At 28.8% G+C, this 8,639-nt stretch overlaps 1 long non-coding RNA gene across 8 annotated transcripts; it reads right to left on the bottom strand.

Annotated features, from left to right (window-relative positions):
• Window positions 1–5,585: 5,585 nt before the first annotated feature.
• LOC140865026 (uncharacterized) lies at window positions 5,586–8,422 on the bottom strand. Of its 8 annotated transcripts, XR_012144467.1 has the most exons (7): window positions 8,048–8,422; window positions 7,869–7,952; window positions 7,547–7,622; window positions 6,498–6,583; window positions 6,191–6,408; window positions 5,869–6,121; window positions 5,586–5,783 (listed from the first exon to the last, which is right to left on the bottom strand). It is a non-coding gene; the product is annotated as an uncharacterized lncRNA (long non-coding RNA). The 8 variants fall into 8 exon arrangements; XR_012144466.1 differs by having other exon boundaries at window positions 5,869–5,983; window positions 6,066–6,121; window positions 6,191–7,622; XR_012144463.1 differs by having other exon boundaries at window positions 6,498–7,622.
• Window positions 8,423–8,639: the final 217 nt, after the last annotated feature.

Here is an 8,639-nt window from a genome sequence, read left to right as displayed (position 1 = left end):
GGATAGGAGCTCAACAATTTTCCTCCCTAATTTTATCGACAAAATTAGGCACTTAAATACATAAACGGATAAATATACTTGATCTTTAAATTGGATTTAGCATGAAAAAAAGAGGGTGTTATTTCTATTCTGAAAATTGTTTCTCTCGTTCGATTACTGATATTTAATTATTTACTTATCTTTACTTACAAATTTATCCTCACTTAATTAATTACTCATTTTTTTCATTTGATTAAAATGTCCTTAATTAACTTTCCTATTCTATTTAGGAGATTTAAATCTTATCATTTCCGATTTTCCCATTTTTCCTCTTTCGTCTTTCCTTTACATTTTTTCTTAACGTACACCATCCAAGATTTTTAAGTTCTTGCTTTAATGTGTTAAAAAAAAGTTCTTGTTTAATGAAACTTTATTTTATATTCGTGAATTAAGTAATAGTATATGAAAATATTTGTTGTAATATTATTATATTAACAATTATCTACTCATATAACAATCAAGATATACAATTTAATTAAAAATCAATTTAATTAAACGAGAAAAAAAAAACGTTCAAATCAAATTCAGATATATTCTATTTTTAGAAAAAAGTTAACATTGGATTAATTCTTAAATTTTTTAAGCATACAAGTATATGAACAGTCTAATTTAGAATCATAGACCATTATATTCATTAAGTTGAATTTTATACAGAAATATCTTATGTCACAAAAACTTTTGAATAAAAATTTTTTTATGTAAATAATCACAATGCCTATTATTATATGAGAAGTGAATCTCAATTGCAAGAAATTATATTGAGAGCGAAAATAATAATAATAAAACGAAAGGCTCGGGGAAGAAATAATTACAGTTCACAAGAAATTAATTATAACAATCGTAATAATAAATTCCTTTGGTATCGTTTGAAATCATCAATTTAATTGTTTGATCTAATTTATCAGTAATCTCTAAATTTGGAAGCGGTGATTTTTTTTTAATTTTTTTGCCACTGTAAAATATGTAGGGAGCGTTTAATTACTTGCCTAATAAATTAGGGATTATTAATAAGGATTAATCCTATGTTTAGTTACAAATTTGAAATTCATTCTTAATCCTTCAGCCCGTTAATATTGAGATTAGAGATGATCGATCTTGAGTCCTACAAATCTATATTTGTGATAAACGGAAAAAAAAAAAAAAAATCTATTATACCCTTCCTTTTTCTATGATATTATGCCAAATATAAAATTATTATGATAGTTGAAGGATAAAATCGTAATTTTTCTTAATTATAATTTCAATTGTAAATATAATTCATCAAACTAAACATAATATTATTTATTTATAAGAACTTCGTATCTTATAAGGTTGTGTTTACTTGCTATGATAAATATATGATAATATTACTAATCTTATCAATCTCATGTTCACTTGTTTTTTTAGGGCTCGTACGTATTAACTCATAAAGTACATCCTTATTTACCTAATTTAAACTTTAAACTTTGATGATTTATCGAAATAAATGGTGTGATAAATAATCATTTTAACTAATTATGTTTTCAATTGAAGAAAAATACATTAATTTCTTTTACTTCTCAAAAAAATAATATATGAAAATCCCATTTAAAAAAATTATAAAACATGAATATAAATTTTAAATACCTGAAGATATATTTAATATATTTCATTTGATTTTAATATATAAAAAAATTATTTAAAAATTATAAAAGATGAATAAAAATTCTAATAATTTAAGATATGATTAATGTTGATGATATGATAAAAATCATATCATATCTTTATTTATATTTTAGAGATATATTAGAATATTACATAGATATTCATAATTCTAGTTATATTATACATTACAATTCTACATGGACTGTTTCTATAAATAAGGGATCTCTAACCCTTATTAAGGTAGGTGGTACTTTTTCATAACGTCTCTTAACTCTTTTCTTACACATCTCACATATGTCTTTTACACGTCTTTCACATAGTTTCTATCCCTTGCAATTCTACCTACCTTTTTCTGTTGAATTCTCTACTGACTTGAGCAACGGAGTGGCTTCGCCTCCGAGTGAGCCATCTCACATGTTTTCTTTTATACACATAAATATTTTGGGATCATTCGGTTCGATTTATTAAAGAAATTGATTCGTTGATTACCGATTCGAGGTAATTTATTTGATGTGAAATTTTTGAACGCATCAAATATATTTCATTGGATTTTATCCTTATTCGTACAAACTTTTTTTAATTAAATTTTTTTAAAAATAAATAATATTTATACTCAATAATTTTGGTCAATTAAAATAATTTACATGTTGATTAATAATAATGTATATTTTTCAATAAAAATCACAATCTTAATTTTATAAATACAAACTAAAAATTAGATTATATATTATAAGTAAATGGCAAAATTGTAAATTTTACTTAATCATAATATCAATCACAAAATTGATCTATCAAAGTAAACATGTGATTACTTATCCAACATTATTAACATCCTATAAAATTAGTGTTATACGTATATTTAACATAGTTTGAAAGCTAAATAAATATATAAATATATTCAAAATATCAATCATAGTTATAAATTATTTAATTTTAAAAAAACAATAATTATTAAAACAATTATTTAAATGAAGTAAAAAATTCTAAATAATAATGTATATATATATATATAAATATTAAATTTAAAGTTTTAAAATAAAAAAATTTAAATTTTCAAAAAAATAAAAATAAAAAATTCGAAAAGGTTCTTGGCCGGTCCAACCTGTTCTTGACTGCTTTTTGACCGGTTCTGATAGGTTGGACCACTTTTTCGGTTCTTGGAGTCATTCCGGCCAGAGAACCAACCGGTCTTGGTTGAACCGGTAGGTTCGGTCCGGTTCCAAAAACATTGTTTTGGAGCATAAATATCACTCAAAAAAAATTTTGGTAATTAGTATGAGAAAATTATATGAGTCAATATAACTGGATCATGTTAGCCGCAGAGGCGGAGCTAGTTCAGGCCCACTGTGGGAACTTGTCTACACTGAGCCCAAAAAAGGATATATAGGCCTAGTTAGTAGTTAGATATCAATCCAGTAATTTTTTTAAAAAACAAAATTGTGAAGCTCACTACACATTATGATCGACCCAACTTCCGTTTTTCTTAACTCCTTGCGCAGTTGCGCTAATATTTTTCTGCGCGCCTCTGCTGCCCTCTCATCCTTCAAACTTCAAAGATCGTCATCCGGCCAGTGATGCCCATCACTTTTCTGTTTTTTTTTCTACATTGGTCTCCTTATTTAGGTATGTAAAAATGTAAATAGGCTAATAATTTTGTCTATGATGAGATAGATATTAGGTATTTAGGTTGCATCAAATTGAACTCTTATTTATTGTTTAATTTACATTCTAATTATAAGTAAATCATATATTAAACTTACAAAAATATGTGAATGGAGAAATGAAAATGAATGAAGATTACGTGAGGGTCATTGACAATTTAGCATTCTTGTTTTTTTTTCTTTTCTGGATACAGTTGTTTTTTTTTAAAAAAATGATACATAATTATTGGGTTTGTTTGTTGAAAAACTATTGATTTTTAGTAGATCAAATGAAGGTAAGTTTTTTTTTTTGATGGTTTTATTCTTAATTATTTTGTTGCATTGGCCTAGAATTTGTTCATTATATGATTTTTTAGCATATCGAACTACTATAGTATATTATCACTTACACTGTACAAAATTCATAGCTCCGCCCCTTATGTTAGGCTCAAAAGATTTTTGGGCTTGTTACAAAAAAAATCAGTCTCAAATTACCCACAAGTGTTCGAGTGAATAGTCGGATCAACACCATGGATTGGAACATGGTTTGAAAATTGATGATATGACAAAATATCATATTATATTTTATTATATTTTTTGAGATATTTTATAATATTGGATGAATATGTATGTATCTAGTTGTCTTATAATACAAAAATCTATATTGGTTGAAACTCTATATACCTATAAATCTTTATATAACACTTCATCCCCGTATATTGTTTGATTTATTATTGTAGTTTTTGAAATTATGCGATTTTGAGGTAAAATTATGCAACTCCAAAATTTTGTTGTATATTTAATTGTAATTATTTAAATTATATAATGTTGACTAATGATGTATACGAATTTGGATTTTCAACTTAAAAATTTATTAATTGTTACGAATTTTGGGAAAAAATATCCAATTTCTTGAAATATTTGAGAATTATTGATGTTGCAATTATTGTCGGTCTTGTATATATTGCTATTTTCGATTTATAACAACCAAAAATTAAGTAATTATGAGATTTGAAAAATAATTATTTTTTGAAAAATTTCAAGATGATTAGATTTATAGTTACTTAGATCATCTCCAACCGAGCACCAAAATGATTCAAAATGCTACTCCAACCGGACGCTATTTTGGACACCAAGATAGCTCCCCACCCACTCCAAATTTGGCGCAGCCCTTTTTACTTTTTAACTTTTTTTAAAAAAAAATTAGTTATTATTTTTATTTGTAGTTTAAATAATAATTAAAAAATTTATTATATTTTATTTGTTTTTTAAATTATAAATAATAATTTAATATTTAATTTATTGTTTAATAATTAAATATTAATCAAAAAATTATTATAATAATTAATTTAATTTAATATTTATTTATTTAAAATATATTGAATAATACTTAATATATGTAAAATAAAAGAAATGTTTCAAAAATATTCTTTTTGATGCCAGATTTGGTTTGATATTACGTGAACAAAATATACCGTGGATGATCCACACCACAGGAGTCTCCCTCCACTTGATTCACTGAATTCTAAGTTTCTCATGTTGGAGAAAATCCATATAAGCTTAAATCCAGAATCATCATGTTAAAATTTAAGTCATCAAGATTAAAACTGTAAACTGAAGCGGAAGCGTACCTGAATTCGTAACAATTGATATTGATGTAGATCTGCATGGTTTGGCCTTCGAGATCAACACGATTTGCCTTTAGAGTCCTTTAAATTCTCACGCTCTCTGACTATCGATGAGAATAGAATAGAACATAATGACAGTGTCGTCAACATCGTGTGATCTGGAGACCATAACCCTATATTTATATTTTTTGGATTCTATTTAAGACCATCAGTTAAATAGAAAATCACACTAGTATCTACACATTAAAGGTTACACCCTATTAGAAACATTAAAGCCCAAATAGACCGAAACCTTATTTAGATCACTTTTATGAGCTAACTTAATTTGACAGTCCACAATACATAATTATTTACATATAAGCCCAACGTTGGATTTATGATCCAACAATCTGCCACTGGGCTATACGCACTACAAGAAAAACACAAAAATACAACGGATTTTATCCGTTGTCTTTGAGAGTTACGTAGGCATAAATCCGTTGTCTTTGAGAAAAACGACAACAAATTTTATCCGTTCTCATAGGGGCGCAGTTTTAACAACACCAATAATTACAACAGTTTTTCAATCCCTACGACAACGGATAAAATCCGTTAATCTTTTTCTATATAAAAAACAAAAAATAAATAAATATTTTTATATAAATTTCAATATTATTAATAAATCAAAATTTAAAATCATAAAAAAAATTTAATATACAATTTTTTAGTATTACAAATCACTCGAAATTAAAAATTCTAATTCAATGTACACTACAAAAAAATATCGACATGGTGGTCCGACCCTTTGCATCTTTGATGGTGTAATTAGCTCTAGCTCACATCAACTCCTCTTCGATCTTTGGTTTATCACCGTCTGAAGCAGGCATCAATAACAAAAGTTAAATAAACTTCAAAAATAAAGTCTACCAGTTATCATTTTGATATAATATTAAACGAACCCCTGTTTTCAGATTCTGGCTGAACTGTTTCACAGGATGAATGACTTTGGCCTCAGCTAGAAACACGACCTCCATCGTCATTACCATCATTGTCATGATTCTCATAATTCTCTTCCTGAAACTCTGACAGATCAATCATAGTTGATTGGTTGACAACCAAGGTATCTCTCTTTCACGAAATGTAATGGACCACTCACTTGATTATTGACGTCTTTAGCAGTCTTACAGCAAGACGTACGTGCCGGGGATGCACCTAACCACACAAAGACAAGTCAGGTCAAATAAATTCAGACAAATTATTATGTGTAAGTCATTTGTATACCTCAGCATCTAAATGACTTAGATAGTATTTGCAACCTCTAAAAATAAGTGATTGTGGAGATTTTCTTCACAAATTTGTTAAGAGAATCTCCATAATCACTTATTTTTAGAGCTTGCAAACACTACCTTAGTGCAATTGCCTCTGATAGCCTTATTAGTGCCTCCAGTTGCCTCACGATCATCTGATACGCAACTCTACTACCAAGAGCCGCATCACCTCTGCACCTTTATGCCATGAAATCAATCTACTGCTAAAGCTAACAATCTGTACACACCATCAAATGCATTCAAAATGAAAAGAGATGCACCTTTGTGCAATGAAATCAATCTACTGCTACTAAAGCTGACAAACTGTAAGCATCGTCCATGAAACTCCTTAGGAAAATTTATGACACTGTCATCGCGGCACATTAACACAGATCAATATCACCAGAAAGAGAATGAAAACTACAGACAAAAATGCAGTACAAATGTTAAAATGCACAATTAATGATTGATTGCTTATGGAAACCAAGTTTAAAAGTTTTTTAAAAAAAATTCCACTGCCTATCTGTTAGGATTAGCAAATCTTTCACAATGTTTAACAACACCGATATTATATTGGTACATCATATTAGTCTCTGTAAGATCCCAAGTGCTAATCAGAAGGTTAGACATCAAAAAATTAACTTACAGAGAAAAAGCGAAACCACAACACCGTTTTGAGTGCCATATTATGTGGCGAGGAAAAAGAATTATAGCAGCGATATAAGCATTTACAAGCTTCTTTTAAACAATCAAATTAAAGACATTTTGTTTGCTGATATGAATCAGTGAAAGGCTACAAGCTAGCGCACACATAAAGTTAAGAGATATAGATGTCTGTAACAAATTTAAGATTCAAAATCTCGGAACTAGGATGCAAAATAATATATTATTTTTATACCAATCTCCAAAGCAACCTTTCATATACACGCAAAATCTATAATTAGTAAGTAAGAAAATGTAAAAAGCCGTTAATGAGATTATGAGAAGCTACGCACTCCATATAAAACAGATAAAGTAATTTTAAAAAAAAAACTACCACTTACACATCTTAATATAAGACATACAACTCTCCTTTTAGAAAAAAATGAAGTATTTAGTAACTAAATCCACAAACTTATTTCAAAATGTTAACTGGTAAACCTATTTCAAAATCATCTGCATGATGATTACGCTCCTCTTCCTTTTGTCAAACCTATTTCAAAATCATCTGCTGATAAATCCACAAACTTTATTCATAATAATGTCATATGCTATATTTTCTCCTAAGGATTGACAGGAATATAAACAAGTATTCGATAATGGAATAGAAGTATTTAGTAACTAAAATCACCTGGCATTGTTGACCTGATGAAACTTAATCCAGTAAACAAAATGACTCGCACTCTTCATCATCCATTGGCTTACATCTGAACAAAACACACCAAAACAATCAAAATATTAATCAATTACTGATACTAAAATTCTGCTTCCACAGAATAAACCTATATTTTTTAGGTGATAACTGACACCAATAAATCCCCAAGCACAACAAGATGAATTCTGTGGGGAAATAAAGAATTTAAAAAAACATGATTCAGAAACTGCCCAATTTCCAGTTATTAATAGTGAAACATGCATCAATGTCAAATATCGGATGATTAACAAGCACTCACTCTTCAACTTTGCCATAGGTAGAGAATAAATTTAATAACTCATCACCGCAGCCAAACACCGGAAAGTTCCTCACAATCAAATATCTGCAGTAAAAGTATTTTGATACCCAGTTATTCCTTAAGTAAATCCAAAACTAAAACAGAATGAATTTGAGGGGAATAAAAAGTTAGTCACAAACTTGGATTCATCACAAACTGTATACACTCGAACTGTAGGAACCTCATCTTTGTATTTAGGCATTTTCTCACCTAATCACGACTAAAAAATCCCCAATCAATCGCCTTTCGACAAACTTTTTCCTGAAAAAACAGAGAGTAATACAAGTGGACCTAGAGATAGGGAGCTTTGCAGGAGACATGAGCCTGTACTTAGCTCCATTGCTAGATCCACCTCTGCCGCCGGGCAAAGTCGTATCCGGAGCCGCCGTCTGGAAAATGCTCGGGAGTGAGAGAGTGACCGAAAGTCTTCCATCATCGATCCTTCTCTGCAACCGCTCTCGATCTGAAGTTGGCTAGAGTGCTATGGCGGCTAGGGTTTGGTAATAGATGGTGAGAGCGATGAGGAGAGAAATGAGAGATCAAAAGAGAATAAAAGGGTGTTTCTCATTATAACATATTTAAAAAATAATAATTTTATTAATAATAAAATAATAATACAACGGTTTTGTAGAATCCGTTGTCGTAGGCCATAAAAAACATGCTCAAAAATCCGTTGTCGTAGGCCATAATCCGTTGTCGTATGACCATAAAAAAAACCCATCGACAACGAAT

This window comes from Henckelia pumila, chromosome 4, assembly GCF_033568475.1.
Source record: "Henckelia pumila isolate YLH828 chromosome 4, ASM3356847v2, whole genome shotgun sequence".
Classification (NCBI taxonomy): Eukaryota; Viridiplantae; Streptophyta; class Magnoliopsida; order Lamiales; family Gesneriaceae; genus Henckelia; species Henckelia pumila.
This window is presented reverse-complemented; position numbering and strand designations above follow the sequence as displayed.